The sequence below is a fragment of the Enhydra lutris genome, unplaced genomic scaffold (assembly GCF_002288905.1).
Source record: "Enhydra lutris kenyoni isolate GAN:26980312 unplaced genomic scaffold, ASM228890v2 scaffoldscaffold4, whole genome shotgun sequence".
In the NCBI taxonomy this organism is placed as follows: Eukaryota; Metazoa; Chordata; class Mammalia; order Carnivora; family Mustelidae; genus Enhydra; species Enhydra lutris.
The window spans coordinates 60,740,232-60,760,475 of NW_019154088.1; the positions used below are offsets into that span (position 1 = coordinate 60,740,232).

The 20,244-nt window shown below is 39.4% G+C and overlaps 1 protein-coding gene across 2 annotated transcripts in view; it reads left to right on the top strand.

The window, feature by feature from the left end:
- The first annotated feature begins 5,071 nt into the window (after positions 1 to 5,071).
- LOC111159793 (fucosyltransferase 8) overlaps positions 5,072 to 20,244 on the top strand; it is a 294,732-nt gene continuing 279,559 nt past the window's right edge. The window contains exon 1 of one of the 2 annotated variants that reach the window (XM_022522421.1): positions 5,072 to 5,134. The gene's annotated coding sequence lies outside the window, so the exon portion shown is untranslated. Of the gene's footprint in view, positions 5,135 to 6,218; positions 6,356 to 20,244 lie in introns of those variants that run through there. The other variant, XM_022522412.1, reaches the window with a different exon arrangement.

Genomic DNA, 20,244 nt, shown 5'->3' on the forward strand with positions numbered 1-20,244 from the left:
GAAAGATAAAGGAGAATGGATCTGTCCTAATGCAAAAAAATTGATTTATCTATGAATAAAGACCATTTGATAGGACTGCAATACATAGAATGTTTATTACGTGTCAGGAATTGTGCTGAGTGCTTTTTACATGTTGAGTCATTTATTCCTCAACCTATGAGCTAGAGATTATTACTCTTTTACAGATGGAAAATCAGAGCTCAGGGAGGTTAAGTAACTTGTCCAAGAACATATAGCTAGTAAGTAAGCGACATTTGTCTTAACTTCAAAGGTTTTAACTACCATGGTAATACTGTCTCATTGCTCCTCTATTTTCAGTTGGAAACTATGGTCATTTTTGATGAAGTAATTATTAGGTTTTTTTCCTTCCTTCTGTCATAACAAAGCTATGTGAACTTGATAAATTTTGAAATGTATCTGGGTCTTAATCTCTTTATCTGTAAAAAGATTGGGTTGTATTAAATTACTTTCCCCCCCTTGTTAATTCCGGTGACATTTTGTTTCTAAAGGCAAGAGCATGAGCTATTATATTTATAAAATTTTTAATTCATCCAATATTTTTGAGTACTTCCAAAGCTATATCTGTGTTAGGAACTGTGATGAAATTAAAGATATACAAGATGTAATTTCTGCTCATGGTGTTATCGAGGAGAAAACCAGAATTATTATTTTGTAATATTACAAGTCCAGAGAAGAGAAGCCTTCAGGAATGATATAATCACCAGCTCAAACATATTTTCAAGGTTTTTTCTCTTGGTTTGCCATCTTCAGTGTGTTGACTTCATTTTAAGGTTAATTCTTATTGTTGTTAGATTGCTGCCAATGGTAATTTCTGTTACGGCCTGACTCATTTGTATCTGTTAGGAGAGAATCCTCTCCCCTAAGCAGGACTACAAATCCTTCCCTCCTGTCTGACTGCGCCAGCATACTCCAGGACTATAGTGGTTTTCAGGTGTATTAGAATATACCTAAATTAGAATTAAAATCATCTAAGACCTAGCATAACCTAGATATCAAGTCATACTGCAGTAAAAAAAGAAACCCCAAATCTCAGTGGCTTAAATAATAAAGGTGTATTTTTTATTCATATATCCATCCTGACCTGATAAGGGTGGGTGGTGGGGTGTTCCACACTTTCCTCTTTTAGGGACCCAGGCTAACAAAAGCTCTATCATCTTCAATAATATTGGTTTTGAGACTGGGGCAGGGTAAACACTGTGAGAACTTACACTTGCAATTAAATTTTATGCCTGGAAGCGATACATATCACTTCTGCCCACAACCCACTATAGACTAGTGGCTGTAACTAGTTACATGGTTCAGTGGGGTTGAGTGGCAGGGATGTTTTATGAAAATATAATCTCTTTATATGCAAGGAAAGAGAGAGTAAGCAAGTCTTTACCATACTAGGGAATTAATTTACTGATTGACTTAGGCTAATTGAATTGCCCTTCTATAGCTGGAGGTTGGTTTGGTTACCTAAAACACACACACACACACACACACACACACACACACACACACACACAGTACGCCATTAATGAGGAAGGAATAGGAGTGGTTGTGAACAGTGTGACTTATATGATGCTTTATCTCACTGAAGAAGACAGAAATTTCAGCCATGGAGGCAGGTCATAGAAAGGGATAGTTTGGCTAGTTTCATAAGTCTTTAAATCCATCAATTCATTTACTCTTTTGACTGGAAAGATTGCCTTTGCTCTTTAGTAAGTGGATGGAGACTGAATTTCTATTTAAGGAGTTGGCTCAAAAATTACTTAAAAACATTTACTGGATTTCAAAGTATAGACTGTTTTTCCATATTTCTCCTTGTTGTGGTTGCTGGCAATGGTTTGTCAACCTGGCTAGATATGTAGTTTTAGACCTGGCAAACAACTAAAATTTCATTAGACCATCCCCTTTATTCTACAGGTAAGAAAACTAAGGGCCAAAATGGGTAAAATGATTATCTCAAGGTCACACCTTTTTGCATGTAACAGTAACAGTGCTGTCTTTTGAATGATTTCCTGTAAGATGGAATCCTCTAAGTAAATGTACCTAGAGCAATGCTTAGAAAATAAGAACAATTAAGAATTATTACAAATGTTTCCAGGACTGACATTCAATTGGTCCACACTAGCAGAAATGGAAACATTTCTCAACTATTTGGTAAGTAGCTGCTGCTGAGAACCTCTTTAGCTCCTCTCTGTGACCTCTTAGATCCCCCTATTATAATAATAGGATTTGTGTCAAATGGTTGCTTTGAGAATTACATGATGGAGGTAAGAGTTTATCATGGCGCCTGGCACTCACCAATATTACACCTAGCCTATTATTTTTATTATAGTCATTAATAAAATGGTAGCAGTAAACTTCAAACCAGTTCCTGCATGAATGTTCACAACTTTGGAAATGTGATAATATTCAAGTTCATTAACTTTGATTTGGCTAATCTCTCAATAAAATGGCTACTAGTGTATTCACTTTAACTTTCATTTTCATCTTTTCCATTGTCTAATGGCTAACTCCTCCTTGCCCCACCCACAAGGCCCCACAGCTCTGGTTGGTGACTAAGAATTTGACACAGGCTGTGTAAAAGAATATAATGTACTGATAAGGTTCTATTAGTTCTTGGTATAATATGACAAAGAATGTTCTGTACTGTCTCTTGCTGAGCAGAACTTATCTGTAAGTTTTCAGATAAGCAAAGATGGGTCTAAAACCTAGCTGGTGAGGGAATGGTAGAGGAAGTGGTGGAGCACTTCTACTTGCTTAAGCAAATATCAGAAACTAGGAGTGATGAGAGGCAGAGGCAGGCAGCTGGGGTGAGAAGAGAGAGTGAGAGGGCCCAGGAACAGCAGTGGATGGTGGTGGGGAAGCTAGAGCTTGTGGAGAAAACATCTTTTGACAGAGATGTCTTCTGGTGACTAGTAATGTGTAGAACCTTTTGGAGATATTTTCCTTCTTAGAAACAACCTAGCAAGAGAGAGGCAGAGTTTCAGTAATTCCTCTCCAGAGAGAGTAAAAGAAATGTTAAAGTTGGAACTGTTGTGAATTTTTTGGAAATTCATTATTGATCTGGAACTCAGTGTGTAAAGATTTGTTCCCAAAGTCAGTTGTATAACTGATACTTCCATTTCTGAGGTGGCAGCTAATCCTGGGCATGTCCTGGAAAGGGCCTTGATAACACTGTTCTGTCACAGGCTGAGCACATTGACTCAACAGAGCAGAGTCACTCGAGAAGTAGTTTCTGAGTGTATTGTAGAGACACCCAAATTATCTGGTATTTTAATATGTAATATACTATCCTACCAAAATACACTAAATTTTGGGCAAATATTCCTAGGACATATATATATATATATATATATATATATATATATATATATATATAATTTTTTTTTAAAGCAGAAGGCAGTAGAGAAGATTTATTTTATTTAATTTTTTAAAAAAGATTTTAAACTCACAACCCTGAGATCAAGAATCACATGCTCTACCAACTGAGCCAGCCAGGCACTCCTGAGAAGATATGTATTTTAATTCCTACATTTGGAAAGGAAAAATGAAGGCCAGATGGAAAATCGGATGTTTTGAGGCATATGTAAAGTAAAGCTTTGAACTTGGAGATCTTAAAGTATTATATAAGGTAAGCTTTAAAGTGAAACATCCTTGCTAAAATTTTTTTAATGTGCCATGCTCTTTAATTTTATTCAAAATCTTATTTAGCTAATAACTACTCTTGAGATTCACAGTCACGTTCTGAAGAATAGGGTAACACTGTAATCACAAAAATCTATAACATAACTCCCAAAACTCAATGACAAAGGTTATATACAGAGATCTAACAAGTTGAAGTCTAGAATTTATACAAAATTGGTACAATGTATTGAATAAAGCAAAATGATTTCAAAGAGAGTATCTATCCTGAATCCCTCTGATTTATCCATGTAACAACTTCAGTGAAAAAATTCAGAAATCTGTTTTTTTTTCCCAACAAGAAGACACCTAGCCAATCTGTCCTTAAATCAAGGTCAAATTTGATTGACAATGTTGCTTAAATATTTTAAAAATGCTGTTTAAAAAGTTAAAAAGTAAATACCCATCTTACTTCTGACTTCTGAAAATGATCTAGAGTATGACTGATAAGACATTAGCCTTTACTTCATCTTACGATGGCATAAGCCTAAAATTTCCGTTCATTTCCGACAACCAAAGCTTGTGGCCCTTATAGTAGAATTCTGTTGTTTGCAAGCTCTGCACAGGAACCTCTTTAGTAGAGGATGGCAACCATGCATTCAATAAATCATTGTTGAATGATCATCTACAAGCTCTCTGAGCTAGAACATAATTCTGGCTCTGCCAGTATCTTTTTCGTGTAACTTTAGACAGGTCACTCTACTTTTCCCTCAACTTTCTCTTCTTAAGAGAGATAACAGTCATAAAGATGACTGGAAACTACTTTGCTGAGAGCTTTTCCCTTAAAGGACTGACAGTAAATACCAGAGTCACAAGGTCCAGCAAACCTAAGAAGAAGCCGAGCTTCTTGAGGACAGGGAACTTTCTGTCTTCTTTGAATCAGCTGTTATCTTATTTGTTTTTCTGTAATACAGTTCCTGGCCTATAAAAAGGCCTCAATAAATACTATAAATTTATGAACGTTATTAGGCAGATTGCAGTGTTGGCAGGCCAGTGCCTTGTAAATCTCTTTTCCGTGATCCTTTCCATACTCGGCATCTAAAACGCCGCCGCTATTTGTTTTGGGATAAGTACCCAAAGCATTTATTTAAAAATACCCAAGTCCAGAGAAAAATTTTTTTCTGTGCTTGGGGCACCACGTCGCTTTCCATGTCGGCACAGCGCTCCAGGCTCGGGATCTGGGTCCCGAGGCTACAGGGAAGAGTTGGGTACGGGAAGCTCACCCTCCGGCCGTCCGATTGGTCGGCTCGCACTCCACTCACACGGCTCGTGTCTCTGATTGGACCCCGTGGCACCCCCTCCCTCGGCCCGCGACTACTTTGTGTGCCCGGGCTGCGCGCTTTGGTCCTCCGGCTCCCCTCGCGGTCTGGGCTGGTCAGAGCTAGGTCTTCGGCCCACTGCTCTGCATCGCGGGCGCCAGGAATTTCCCGAGTGCGAGCGGGTAGGAAGCATCCTAGGGAACCCCTGTCCCACACCCCCAAGTTCTTTTTCCCGTACCGAATAAACTTCCGCCTCAAAGGGGCTGTCGCAGCCCCGGGTCGGGGCAGAAGCTAGGCATCAAACGCAGGCCCTTGTGGGAGGTCTTTCTGTCGGGTTAAATATGGAAACAGCTCTCACAAGATAAAACAGGGCTTCGCTAGTTGCATGGGGGTGCGATGCCATTCTCTGGTCACGCCGCAAGCTGCTGTCGAACGGCCAGACCTAGGCTGCAGGGGCTGAGCTGCCGCGATCCCCTCTAAAAAGTAGCAGGAAGCCTGCTTCAATCTCCAGTACCAGTGCTCCTTAGGGGCGCGGAATGAACTGGCTAGGGCCAGTCCATTCCCCGGCTGTCGAGAATACAACATTCCCTGGAGATGGCGCTCCCGGGAATGGGGGAGTTCGGCTCGAGTCGCGCCGCCGTCATCCTCCGGCCTGCAGGCGGTAGAGGGCGGCCTACGCTTGTGTAGGAAGCAGGCGCCCAAGCGCAGCTGCTGCCCTGCTGGAAGTCTCCCGGTCCCTCTGTGACCCGCGGCTCTGCCTGGCAGCGGATGCTGCAGCTACGCTATCCACCGGCGCAGCGAGAAGGGGGCGGGAAGAAGCCGGAGCACATGCCAGGGTCGCCGTAGGTGGCAGCGGCCGGCGCATGCGCGCCCTCTCCCAGAAGCCTGTAACGCTGAGGGGCGCGCGCCCCCACCCGCGCGCGCACGCTTGCGCTAGCCGAGGCTTCCCCGCCTGCGCTCGTTGTCGGGGCCGCTCTGGCGCGTGCGCGCGTTATCTCCGGCCGGCCGGAGTAGCCGGGTTCCCTCCGCTCCAGGCCCCCGCCCCACACCGCCCCCTCCCAGCCCCCAGCCAACCGGTCCCCTTCCTCTCCTCGCGGAATGGGGCCGGTGCTGCTCGGGGTCGCGCGCCCGGGACCTGGCTCGCGGTCCGTCTCGCGCTGTCAGCGACTGCCCCGCTCGCGCCGCCTCGCGCTCTCGCTCAGTCAGTGGCGCCGAAGGCTCCGTTAAGCAGCGGCGGCGGCGGTTCCTGTTTCCGTTTCTTCCTCTCCTTTCAGTCGGGAGTAGCATCCTCCACCCAGCCACCCCTCCCACTCCCCAACGGGGCAGCTGCGGCTGAGGGCTGTGGCGGCGGCGGTGGCGGCGGCAACTGGGGACGGCGGAGACCGCCTCTGCTCCCGCCTCGGGTAAGGGGGCGTTTGGGAGCCGGGCCCCGCGCGCCTCGGGGTCTGGGGCTGGGCTAGTGCGGGATTCGAGGAGGCGCCGGGGATGTGATCCGGGGCTGTTGCCGCTCTTTCCCCACCAGGCGTTCTCCGGGCCTGTTGCTGCAACTGCTGCTGCTTACCCAGGGGCTCCGGGAAAAGTGGGGAGCAATTCCCCGGGACTCTCTGGCGCGGCCCGGGGGCGCGGGCTGGGGGTGAGGGGCGCCTGCAGCCGAGTCTGTCCTCGGCGTCGCGCATCCTTGCTTCGGGCAGGGGCCGAAGCCAAGGAGAGAAGGGATGGGGGCGGGGGTGGGAGGTGTCCCTCCTTTCTCCTCTCCACCTACCTGCCCTTTCGCCAGCAACTCGGTCCCTGTAGTCACCGACTGTGGGGAAGAGGATGCTTGTACGTTACGGGCTTTTGTGAGGGGTTCTCGGGCGAGAAATCGGGGGGTGGACCTGTACAAAGATCCGCTCCCGGCGAGGGGCCAATTCCTGGGCAGTTAAAGGCGTGAGTGCCGCTGCACCCCCCCAACTGATGTGGAAATGATGAGCTGGCGGCTTTTGAGTATCTAAACTTATTTGGGAAGGTGAAACGAGTCCTTATTAGTTAAAGGAGATTTGTCCTGCAAGAGTGAGTGGGTTGTCGGGTGCAGCACCTGTTCTTTTGCTGTGGGGACTGCAATCTTCAGCCACACAGAACGTCAGAGATGCAGTGTATATCTTAAGTTAAATGGCAGTGTCTTGGTTAGGGTTTATCCCTGGTGAGCTTTCAGCGTTTTGCCGTATATTATTAGCCTTTTGATTGGAGGCCTTGGAGAAAGGCAGAGAGAGGTGGTGTTTCTTCTTCCCATGTTTGAATTAATTTACAGTGGACTTAAGCCAACTCTAGAAGGTGAACCTAGGAAAAGGCAGAATCTCCAGTAGATAAGCCCCAACTTCAAGGTAACGCAGAACAGATTTCAACAAAAGTTTTCTATCAGTTTAGAATTAAGCTCATCATGGGTAACTGACTGCACTTTGACTTGGCTCTCTTTTGAAACTGTAGGCAAGGTTTCATTATAGTTTTTTTTTTTTCTTTCTTCTTGTTACTCCTGGAGGTAAGTGTATATTTATTTACTTTATTTAATTTAAATTTCATGTTTTTATACATAGTTCTTTTAAAAGGTGCATCATATCTATGAAAACATTTTGGAAAGAAATTAAGCACAACAGCACTATACTGAAATATTGGAGCAAGTTGTGTTTTCTCTTCTTTAAAATAACCTAAAAAATAACCTAAAATTCAATGCCAAATGATAAGATCTTGTACATTGCCAGCTTTGTGAAATATACCATAAAATGTGTATACAAAGGGGCAATTACTTGATTTATAAATACTATAGTAGTAACAATTAAGGTGGGCATTCAAACATTTGTATTTGTGAATTTACAGTTTAATATATAGAAATGTAGGGAGTTAGAAATGAATAGGCTATTAGGACCATTGAAGAGTGATTTAGGGCATGGATTTTCCTTTTGCTGCTTTTATAAATTGAGAATTGTTACTTGAACTGAAGAGCTGAACAGCTGGAATGAAACTTGTATAGATTGCAGAAACATGCAAAAGTGTATCTTTGAGCAAGTAGTGAGTTAATATGAGTGGTATGCTGTGGTTTATTAGGGTAGTGATTCAAAATAATTTCCATAAAATATCATACCATGTAGATTGTTTAGGATGTTCTTAAATTTAAAGAGTCACTTGAAGTTGTTTTCCTACAAGTCATCCTATTTGAGATGTATGGAATTGAAAAAACAATAATTGTGATTACATTATGCAATGTTTGATTTCAATTTTAATTAGTTATTTTAAAGTACTGGAATGTCCTTAAAAGTGGTGAATTTTGAAATTCTCTTGTGGTTTGGAAAAACTTGTGTTGTTTATTTTTTTAAGTGCAGTTATATTAGTAGGTTGGTCTGGAGGGGGAGCTAGTGCCAAAGCAAAGAATAGCTTAGTATGTATTTGAACTTTTAAAAATGCCCAAACCCAGATTTTTATGACCGAAAGGAACATAAATTTTTAATTAAAAGAGTAAGGGAATTGATATGGGCATATATCTGTACTTGGTCATTTGTGGAATATATATATATATATATATATATGTGTGTGTGTGTGTGTGTGTGTTTTATATTACAAATTACTTTAAAAAATCTTTTCATGATTTAAAATAATGGAAAGTATATGCTTAAGGCTTACTGAATTTCTCATTTAAGATCTCAGAAAAATATGCCCCATAATGTAGAGTGTTTGATAGTCATTTCTTGTGCGTTTCATCACAAGGGAAGTAGTCTTAATCCTTTGTGCATGTTGTTAAGTTCTTAAATTTTTTCTTTATAGTATCTGCAGTCCTAAAATTTCAAAAATCAAATAGAGTCTTATATGGGCAAAGATATTGACTGGGTAGTAAGCTAAGTATTTATCAAGAGTAGAGATACTTTCATTAAGAAATGGACCTTTCAGACATCTGGAAAGCAAAATCCCAAGGTCACTTCTTAACCTCTGTCTCCTGTAATATGATGCGGTGAGTCTAGACTGTTTACTAAATTGAACTTGGGCCTTTGAATATAAAGCAATTATTTTTTGGTTTATGGCACTTTAGTTAGATTTCTTAGCTGTAATCAGGTATGCAAATTTACTTCTCACAGTTCACATATTCTTGGAATTCAAGGCTAGAAACTAATAATGTATATATTAAAATTAGAATATTTTGTTTTCTGAAGATAGTGGTTGTGCTGTTTGTTCTATATTGCTGTGCATTATGTCCATTAAGTAAACAGAATCTCAGTGCTGGTAAAATAAAAAATCGATTCTTTGAAAAGAATGGCAATATCTGTGAGATAAGACTAGTGAGGTGTTTACCCTTTTTAAGGGGTTTATGCTAGAAATTAAACAATGTTTTATAAAACATGCCAGAATATTTTTATGTACCTTTTTCAATTTCCTAAATGGTTATTTTTGATTTACTATAAACTGCATTAAGTCTCTTGTTTTAATTAAATGGTAAATACACCCACTTCATATTATAGAACATTTATAAGAGTTTCCATTTTATAATCATAAGAGTAAATATTAAAAAAATAGGTTTTTTTTAACTAAAAAATAAACAACTGGGGCACTTGGCTGGCTCAGTTGGTACAGCATGCAACTCTTAATCTCAAGGTTGTGAGTTCAAGCCCCATGTTGGACATGGAGCATACTTAAAATAAAAGGACAAAACAAAGCACAGCTAAGATTCTAAACAATGCTGAAACTAAAGTATTACTATTGTAGTACTTTTATACCTTGCATCAATACTAGTCCTGTTAGTACTCCAGTCAGCAGTAGTGTAGTATGGTGTAGCGTTTAGAGGACCCATTCAAGAGTTTCTTTGGTTTCCTTCTTAATGAGTATGTGGCTTATATTTCTGTACTATTTGGCATATAGTTTCTTTTTGGCAGTTGGAATTATTATTAAATTGTAGTTTGCTATAATGAGACAAACATTGAAAAGATATTTACAATCAGTTTTTAAAAAACTGTTTTAAAGGGACACCTGGGTGGCTCAGTCGTTAAGTGTCTGCTTTGGCTCAGGTCATGGTCCCAGGTTCCTGGGATCAAGCCCCGCATTTGGCTCCCTGCTCAGAGGGAAGTCTGCTTCTCCCTCTTGCACTCCCCCTGCTTGTGTTCCCTCTCTTGGTGTGTCTCTCTCTGTCAAATAAATAAAATCTTAAAAAAAAAAAAACAAAACCATTTTAAAATTCCCGACTGAAGACTATTATATAGGGATGTATAAGGTATATTTTTTAAGAGATTAGTCTCATGTCTGAATCTTTTTTTCTCTCTCCCTTCTGCTCTCCAGCCCACTCTTTTTCAACCTCCCTCCATATCCCAAAATTTTCACTTTGGAATAATTAAGGATCAAACCAATAAAATGAATGGTATCACTTGCTGGCATAGGTTTTTCTTCCTTGAGTAAATAAATGACCGTATTACCAGCCTCAACAATATTCTAAACATACAACCCATATAAACTTTATATGATACTGTACATTTTACTTTTTTTTTTTTAAAGATTTTATTTATTTATTTGACACAGAGAGAGATCACAAATAGGCAGAGAGAGAGGAGGAAGCAGGCTCCCCGCTGAGCAGAGAGCCCAATGTGGGGCTCCATCCCAGGATCCTGAGATTGTGATCTGAGCTGAAGGCAGAGGCTTAACCCACTGAGCCACCCAGGCGCCCCTGTACATTTTACTTTTAATGGAAGAAGAACATATAGGGCATATGGAATTATGCTATATATTTCAGTATTAGTTAACTCATATTTGTTACAGAAAGCAGAGCTATATGGTTAATTTCATTTAAGTTTTCTTTTTATTTATTATTTTGAAGATTTTATTTATTTATTTGGCAGAGAGAGACAGTGAGAGAGGGGAAGTGGGAGAGGGAGAAGGAGGCTTCTGGCTGAACAGGGAGCCCAACGCAGGGCTCGATCCCCTGACCCTGGGATTATGACCTGAGCCAAAGGCAGACGCTTAATGACTGAGCCACCCAGGCACCCCTAAGTTTTCTTTTAAAAAGACTTTATTTACCAAAACCAAATAGCTCATTTACCTATTTTTAAAAATATATTTTTGTGATAATTTTTTTGTTTTGTTTTGTTTTTGGTCAGAAAATGACATGTGAAGAGGACATATGTTTCAAGTTTGATGTGGTTCAAACTTGCTTTTGCTGTTATTCTCTTTTGTATTTGTTCTGTAGTATAACTTCACTTGAAGCATTGGAATAAATCTTTAAAGATCACTATTGAACTGCTCCTTATTTTTGTTTTATTTTAGAACTTGGGTTTTTCACATTTATTTTAACAATAGGATAAACTGAAAAAATATGACAGCATACCGATGTTTTGATTGGATTTAACATTCTACTTGTCACAGTCTTGATGACTGGTTAATGTAAATAAAGTTCACATTATAAATATGTAATAAAATATTGATATTAATCATAGATGTAAATGAGAAACTAATATTTATTTTAGAATCTGAGTTATGAGAAATAATACATGATAATAACTTTAAATACTATAACTTTCTGATTATAAATGAACAAAAGTAACAAAAATGGGAGATTCTTCTATTTAACTTACTGCAAACATATAACTAAAATGAAAATGAACCTGTTTTGTTTTTATGTACATCTTTTTATTCAATTGACTGTTAATGAACCATGACTGAATTTCAAATTTTTAATAATTTTATGGCTGGATTATGTCCCTTAAATGAGATATGAAATCCCATTAATATCTAGAGCCAGAATAAATTTGCATGTGGTAAAAACAATATTTACAAATCATCAAACTATAAAAGCATAGCAATGTTATTAAATGACTTAAGTCATCATTCCATAAGCTAGTTTTAAAAATCATTTTCATAATTTAAAAAATGTAATTGATCATAATATCTTGATTGGTAGTAAAGGTGGGAAAAATGTAATTTGTAGCTTCTGTATTATATCCCTTGTTTCAGACTTTAGCTGTGTTTGGGGCAGATAGTGAAGGGAAGGAGACTGAGAGAGGCCCAGGATCTTAGTGGTTGGTGAGCCTGCTTTGTTTGTTGGTGAGGGAGAGTTCTTCTTAGTTTTTCTTTGTCCCTCCATTTCTTTCTTTTCCTTGTTTGTCATCCATAACTCTCCCAATCATGGTAGAAAATGTGGGAGTTGACTACATCCTTCTAGGATTTTTTTTTCTTAAAGTTCACAGAACGTTTCCTGGTAAAACATTAGCCTTTGTGTTACAATAGATTTATTATAATGATTTCATTTCCTCTGAGGCAGTAGGCAAGAGACTGGGGTAGTGTTTATTATTATTTATTAAAAAATGATTTTGTTACTCCATGTAAAAAGGGATATTGGGTTTTGGTTCATTCATTGTTAAGGGTGTTGTATCAGTCACATTATTATGTTTAATATTTAATATATCATAATCCCCCTCTTCCAGTTTCCTGAAATGCATTCTTATGTCTTCTTTGTTATTTCTGTCTTCATCTAGGGAGTTTCTGTCTATAAGGGATTGGTTTTTAGAACATCACTTCACCTTCTTTGTGTGCCTCATTGCAGTAAGAAAAATGTAAAAAAAAAAAAAAAAACAAAAAAAAAACCCCAAACTATACTGTGTCCCTTGGAGAGAGCTAACAAACTAAAATGAGCAGCAGTGTTCTCCATTCATGGGACTATGATTAGCAGGTTTAAGCCAGTTATTGTGAAAAGTTAACAAGGAGAAAGTGTATGTTTGATAATTAGGGCACTCATCATTTGGTATCTGACTGACTCAGTTTTTTTTTTTTTAATATTTTATTTATTTATTTGACAGAGATCATGAGTAGGCAGAATGGCAGGCAGAGAGAGGGGGGTGGGAAGCAGGCTCCCCGCTGAGCAGAGAGCCCTATGTGGGGCTCTATCCCAGGACCCTGGGATCATGACCTGAGCCGAAGGCAGAGGCTTTAACCCACTGAGCCACCCAGGTCCCCCCCTGACTGTTTTTAACACACGGAAAGAGAGATATATTCAGCTGAGATTGTGTTCTATTTTTCATGTCTTGAATTCTTTGAATAACTACTTAATTCATTCAGTTACCAAATGTCAAAAGATTGTAATTTTGAGAAACCTATTCTTTTAAACTTGGAGCTTAAGCTAGGGTAAGCATTTAGCTTTCTTTTTATAAGTTTCAGATTTTTCTTTCTCTTTTAGGAAGTTTGTCGAAACTCTAGAGCTTTTAGGAAGGTGGTAATTGAAATTCTTTTTTTTTTTTTTAAAGATTTTTATTTATTTATTTGATAGGTAGAGATCACAAGTAGGCAGAGAGGCAGGCATACAGAGAGAGGGGGAAGCAGGCTCTCCGCTGAGCAGAGAGCCCGACGTGGGGCTCGATCCCAGGACCCCGAGATCATGACCTGAACCGAAGGCAGAGGCTTAACCCACTGAGCCACCCAGGCGCCCCGGTTATTGAAATTCTTGAGGCCAAAAGGTCTTTTGTTAGCTTGGGTGAACTAATCCTCAGCAGCATGGGAAATGTAGGTTTACTAAGTAATCCTGACTGCTTCCTCTGACATAATTACAGATATCTAGGCCTCCATTAATTAAAACGCTGTTCATTTTTAAGGTTCAAACAGCGGTATTTCTCATAGATGTAAAGCATTAATTGTTATGAGAGAGAGCAAGGAGCCCAATGTGGGACTTGATCCCAGAACCCTGGGATCATGACCTGAGCCAAAGGCAGACGCATAACTGACTAAGTCACCCAGTCGTCTGTGCATCTTCTATTCTAAACTGCCTGCGGAGGTTTACTTAGAGTGGTGCAGATCCTATCTAAAAGGAAATAATGATCAATAATGAAAGTGTTTTCAGAGGAATTATGCACATTTCCTATGTGTGTATTTGTGCACTTCCTGTTACTTTCTGTATCCATGGAAAACATAAGGTTGGAAAATAAAGTACCTAACTTTTGGAAATTTTCAAGGGAAAAGGATCTGAAGTTTGGGAAAAAAGCTTTTTTTGTGTGTATTTCAGTGATACTTTTATTTTTTTTAAGATTAAAAAAAATTTATTTGAGAGAGAGAGCAGGGGCTGTGGGGAGCTGCAGAAGGAGAGGGAGAAGCAGACTCCCTGCTGAGCAGGGAGACCCATGCAGGGCTTGATCCCAGGACCCTGAGATCATGACTTGAGCTGAAGGCAGACGCTTGAGGGACTGAGCCACCCAAGGCACTGCTAGGGATACTTTTTGACATATAATTTCCTCAGAGCTCTGTGGACTTAACGCCAAAATCTGAGTTCCTTCTTAATCATTTTTTGAATAGCTTTATTTAAGTATAAATTATATCTCATAAAGTTTCCAGCTTTAAGTTTTATTTATTTTTTAAAAGATTTTTAAATTTATTTTAGAGATAGAGCGCACTAGGTGGGTCAGGGCTGGGAGCGGGAAAGAGAGTCTTAAGCATACTCCCTGTGGAGCACAACTCAGGGCTCCCTCTTGTGACCCTTAGATCAAGAGCTGAGCCAAAAGAGTCAGACTCTTAACCTCCTGTACCACTCAGGTGCCCCACAGCTTAAATTTAATAAAGTTATATATTATTGTGCAACCATTATCACAATTTAATTTTAGAATACTTTCATTCTTCAGAAAGTTCTGTCTTGCCCTCCTACCTCATCCTTACTCCCACTCCCAGCCCCAGGCAACCACTGATCTGCTTTTTGTTTCTGTAGTTTTGCCATTTCTAGAAATCTGACATTAATAGAATTATACAATATGTATTCTTTTGTGTCTGTCTCCTTTCATTTTGTATAATCCCGTTTAGTCATTTGAAAGAATGGTTAAAGTAGAAAAGCTCCAAACCTGGAATCAGGAGATTGGATACTAGTGTTAGCTTTGCCACCAAATGTGTATACTTGGGTAAGCCACTTATTCCCCCTGGGCGTTTGCTTTTTTCCCATGCAATGAATTATTTTGATTTTCTTCTATTCCAGTTTTTGCAGCTGGGTAGACATTCATTGACCTTTTGTATCTTAACTCTTCCCCCTAAATATAGTCACTTCATTATTATTTTTTAATCAAAAATGAGGTTTATGGTCTAATTTTTTCTTTTTTTTTAAAGTTTATTTATTTGAGAAAGAGAGGGAAGTGTGTGAGCTTATGGCAGGGAGGGCGGAGGGAGAGCGAGGGACTCTTAAGCAGGCTTGACACCTGACTTGGGGTTTCATTTCATGACCCTGAGATCACTACCTGAGCTAAAACCAAGAGTCAGGTACTTAACCAACTGCGCCAGAAATGTGCAGAAAATGAGACTTATAGTCTAATACTTGAGTTAGCCATGGGCAATTTTGGGACTATCTTGAAGAAACAAGATGGCTGATTAAACTTTTTCTTGAACATTTCTTAGTTTATGTGTGTAACTGAGAATAGGGACAGTCATAAAGCTGAGTAAATGATTTTTGAAGAGAATAAAGGCAAAGTTGAATAATTCTCAGAGGTGGGGCTTTAAAAATGATTGAAGCTTCTTATGAATGTAAGAAAAAGACTGTGCTTTTTAGGTTTTTTTTTGTTTGTTTGTTTTGGGAGTAGAATACAGCATGGAGAGATTTTAGCTAAGTTTAAACCAAGTTGGGTTCAAGGCAACCAGGTGAGATTAGACTGTTTTTCAAAGAAGAACCAATGAAAATATATAGCTACCGTTGGGAAGACTGTTGTAGGGCTCAGGTAGAGGCAAAACTGAGAGGTAACATTCAGGTGACAAACTAAGGGAAAAAAAATCCATATATAAGGAGTTAAAAAATAGTGCTGTATGTGTTTGTATATAAATGTATGTGTTGTTGTTTTTTTTTTTTAAATGGGGCTCAATCCCAGGACCCTGGGATCATGACCTGAGCCGAAGGCAGAGGCCTAACCCACTGAGCCACCCAGGTGCCCCTAAATGTATGTGTTTGTAACAGGAGTAGACAGCTGAGTAGGCTGGTGTCAGATATGCCAGAGGGTTCATGTGCATTATCAGCGTAGTATAAAAAAAGGGCATTGAATGGGGCACCTGGGTGGCTCAGTGGGTTAAAGCCTCTGCCTTCGGCTCGGGTCATGATCCCAGGGTCCTGGGATCAAGCCCCGCATCAGACTCTCTGCTCAGCGGGGAGACTGCTTCCTCCTCTCTCTCTGCCTGCCTCTCTGCCTACTTGTGATTTCTGTCTGTCAAATAAATTAAAAAAAAAAAAAAAAGTTGAATAACAACTAGCTAAATTTAAAAATGGTGCTGTAACTGCTTTCAAATATTTAATAATTTGACTTTTTTATTTTTTTAAGATTTTATTTATTTATTTGACAGAGCACAAGCAGGCAGAGTAGCAGGCAGAGGCAAAGGGAGAAGCAGACTCCCGGCTGAGCATAGAGCCTGATTGCAGGGGCTTGTTCCCAGGACCCTGGGACATAGCCTGAGTCGAAGGCAGAAGCTTAACCCACTGAGCCACGCAGGTGCCCACCCTCCCAATAATTTGACTCTTATAAATCATCAGAGCTTCTTATATTACCTGTAATAGTAGGAAGTATGGCTTTTATTTTTACCCAACATACTACAATGTATGAGTGGTAACCCACAGATCAGACACTGTGGAGGAGGGGTATATTGTCATAAATATATTTTAATGATGGAGTCATTATAGCAGCATAGTAATATTTGTTTCATGCTTTATAGTCATATTTTTTGTTCACAAGTAGTATTTCTAATTTAGGTAAACCACCTTATGATAACCAGAAATTTCCCCAAATATGAAACCTATATATTTAATCAATGAAGATTTGTCACTTTGACAATAATATTATTATGTTAAGACTTCAAAGGAGTTCTAAAAGTTGAATCTCATAGCTTTTTATGCAATGGCAGCATTCTAGGAATAAGTGTGAGAACTTTCTAAGGTGACTATTTTATGGCAACCCTATTCTTTTAAATATATGCAATGCCATATTTATTTTCAAATGTCTCATAGAATTTGTAATACATATAAAGTATCTAAATATGAATTATGTAATTGGAAAAATTTCAGTGTAAAGGGAGAAAATACTTCTTTCTATAACTTTTGAAGCTTTAAAATATTAAAGATCGTATTCTCCCAGGGAATTTTTATTTTTGAACATAATAATAAGTGAGCAGCTGTCAAAAGATAATAGCCCTTTTTTATTTTATTAAAGATCTTATTTATTTATTTATTTATTCGAGAGACAGAAAGCAAGCAAACACAAGCAGAGGTGAATGCAGAGGGAGAGGGTGAAGCAGACTCCCCATTGAGCGGGGAGCCTGATGTGAGGCTCTTTCCCAAGGTTCTGAGATCATGACCTGAACCGAAGGCAGATGCTTAACCGACTGAGCCAATCAGGCACCCCTCAAAAGATTTAGCCATTTTTGTTGAGAATTACTATTCTCTATATAGTTCTCACATACTTGACTTGAAGAAAATAGACATTGTGGGAACACCTGGGTGGCTCAGTGGGTTAAAGCCTCTGTCTTCAGCTCGGGTTATGATGCCAGGGTTCTGGGATCGAGCCCCACATTGGGCTCTCTGCTCAGCAGGGAGCCTGCTTACCCCCGCTCCTCTGCCTGCCTTTCTGCCTACTTGTGATCTCTGCCTGTCAAATAAATAAATAAAATCTTAAAAAAAGAAAATAGACATTGAGGATTTCTTGAATAATCAGATACTACATGGATATTTAAGCAAAGCATCAGAGCAAGACACATTAAAGCAGTAAAAATGATTAATTTAAAAATTTTATAACATAGCAAAGAAAAAATGCAGTAATATACAATGGAAAAGAAGAGTTACAGAAGGAACATCATTACCTCAGATCAGATGTAGAAGGCTGTCTTTACAAAACTGTAACAGTCAAATCCAATAGGTTAAATAATTTGTGCCCTTCTACTAGGTAAGTGAAAATGAGATGAATAATTAATTATAAAGTGTGCTCTAAAATATTCACTTACAATGGTTGGCAGTTCTTTTGCAGTCGATTTCCTGAAAAGGCTATTTCTGACCTTTTCTACTCCCTAGCCCCTGATTCCTGTGTACTGTTCCCAGACTCCATAGGTTGTTTTCAATTACCCTTTTTTTTTTTTTTTTTAAAGAGTAAGAAGATTAAGGCCATCAAACAGAAACGTCTTCAGCTTTGCTTTCCTTTATCTCTAAATTGTTTAATTTTCCTTCCTCTCTACGGTTTCATGTTAGTGATCTGTCCTTTTAGGCTCACCTGACTATTTCGTGGCTGCTTTTATCCCTTTTGTTAGAATGGATGGGTTTGTTAGTTAACTCTTTTATTAATTTTATTTGAGTCTCTCTAACATCTAAAGTGGCCTAAAAACAAAATCCACCCAAAAACACTTTTTCTTATTCTTTTTTTCTTCTTTGCCCTCCTTTTTTTTTTTTTTTTGTATTTTATAGTAGCTCAAAGGAAAAAGCAACATGTGTATTTAAATTTTGCTATCTTCTTTTTCACTAAAGCTGTTCTCTCTGTTGTTACCAGTAACCTGAGTTGTCAAATAGAGACTTTCTTTCAGTTTTATCTTTTTTTTTTTTTAAGGTTTTATTTATTTATTTGACACAGAGAGACACAGAGAGAGAGGGAACACAAGCAGAGGGAGAGGGAGAGGCAGGCTTCCTGCCAAGCAGGGAGCCCGATGCGGGGCTTGATCCCAGGACTTTGGGATCATGACCCGAGCCGAAGGCAGACGCTTAACGACTGAGCCACCCCGGTGCCCCTTTTTTTTTCAGTTTTAATTCTTGCTTTTAAATTCTCCAGATTTGACACTGTGAACCCCTTTACCTCCTCTAAGGGAGCTCATAAGCTCTCCTGTGTATTCTAGCCACTCTTCATTCACAAGGTCAACTTGTTTCTTTAATATTTGCCTTATACATTTTTCTTAATCTAGTTTCTTTTCTTAGAATGTTACCTGGCCCTTTGGCTTCAGTGAGTACCTTCCAGATAACTCCTATACTCTAAGTGCCCAAGCTTCAGTTTTTAGCTGCAGAGCTCTACCTGTTTGTCATTCCCTTAAGTTCAACAGGCTCAGATTTGAATTTTCTTTCATTTTCTTTCTCCTGAAATGTATTCTTTCTAACTTTCTGTACTATTGGCTTATTCCTCCCATTACCCAAACTTGAACTCTGAGTCATCTTTGAATTCCCCATCAAATCTATTCAGCTGTTAAACTGAAAATTCTGTTACTACAGTATTTCTCTATTTCATTAGCTCTTTTTCCTCCTTCCCCCTCCCTTCCTTCCTCCCTTTCTTCCAAAGATTTTATTTATTTATTTGACAGAGAGAGAGAGCACAAGCAGGGGGAGCAGCAGAGGGAGAGGGAGAAGCAGGCTCTCCTCTGAGCAGGGAGCTCGATGCTGGCACTATCCCAGGACCTTGGGATCAAAGGCAGGATCTGAGCCGAAGGCAGACGCTTAACTGACTGAGCCACCGAGGCACCCCTTCCGTTTCACTTATTACTACAGACATTTTACTACAGAAGGTTCTCATTACCACTAATATATAAATAATTGTAATTTGGTAGTTGCTATGGTAGGGAGGAGTCAGAGGCAGCAGTGCTATTAGGGTGTGATAAGTGGAGAAGACTGTATTGAAAGGAGGTGATATTTAAGCTTAGCATCAAAGAATAAGTAGGGGCATTCCAGGCAGACAAATTGAAGAAAGACTTATTGGAAGTTTAGTATATGTTGTCAGTTCATACGGCTTTTGCTTTAATCCTTATTGCATATGTGTGTTTTTTATATTGGGGTGTGCAATTGCCTTTCTTCAGATATTGATGGAGATGAGTGAACAAACAAGGTAAAACCAGAGTAACACAAAGTAGTAACATATGTTTATGACCTAGGTTTGAAGGAGCAGAATGCTGAAATGTCAGGTGGTGAGAAGTGAGCACCACATGCATTGAAGACTTAAAAAATCTTAAAATTTATGTTTAAAGCTGTTTTTAAGGTTCCTGGCACTTGGAATTTAAATCTAGTGGACAGCTGTTTTTAATCTACCTATATATGGCTTTATCTTTCATATCTGTCTCTTTATACATGTATGTTTGCCCTACAGCAGGGCTAGGTAATATCTATATATTAATGGCCACGAATACTGGGAATAAGTTAACTAAAGGCCATGGCAAGTGAAGAGATAATTTACTGTTTTTGCTCCCTTAGAGAAACGAAATGTTTTGTGCTTTTACAATGGGAAGTATTAAAACCAACAGTTCTAAATTGGCTTAAAAAGATGACTTATTATTATCTTTGTAAATGGGAAGAGCAGAGGTGAAGCAGTCCAGGAACAAACAGATCCAGGGA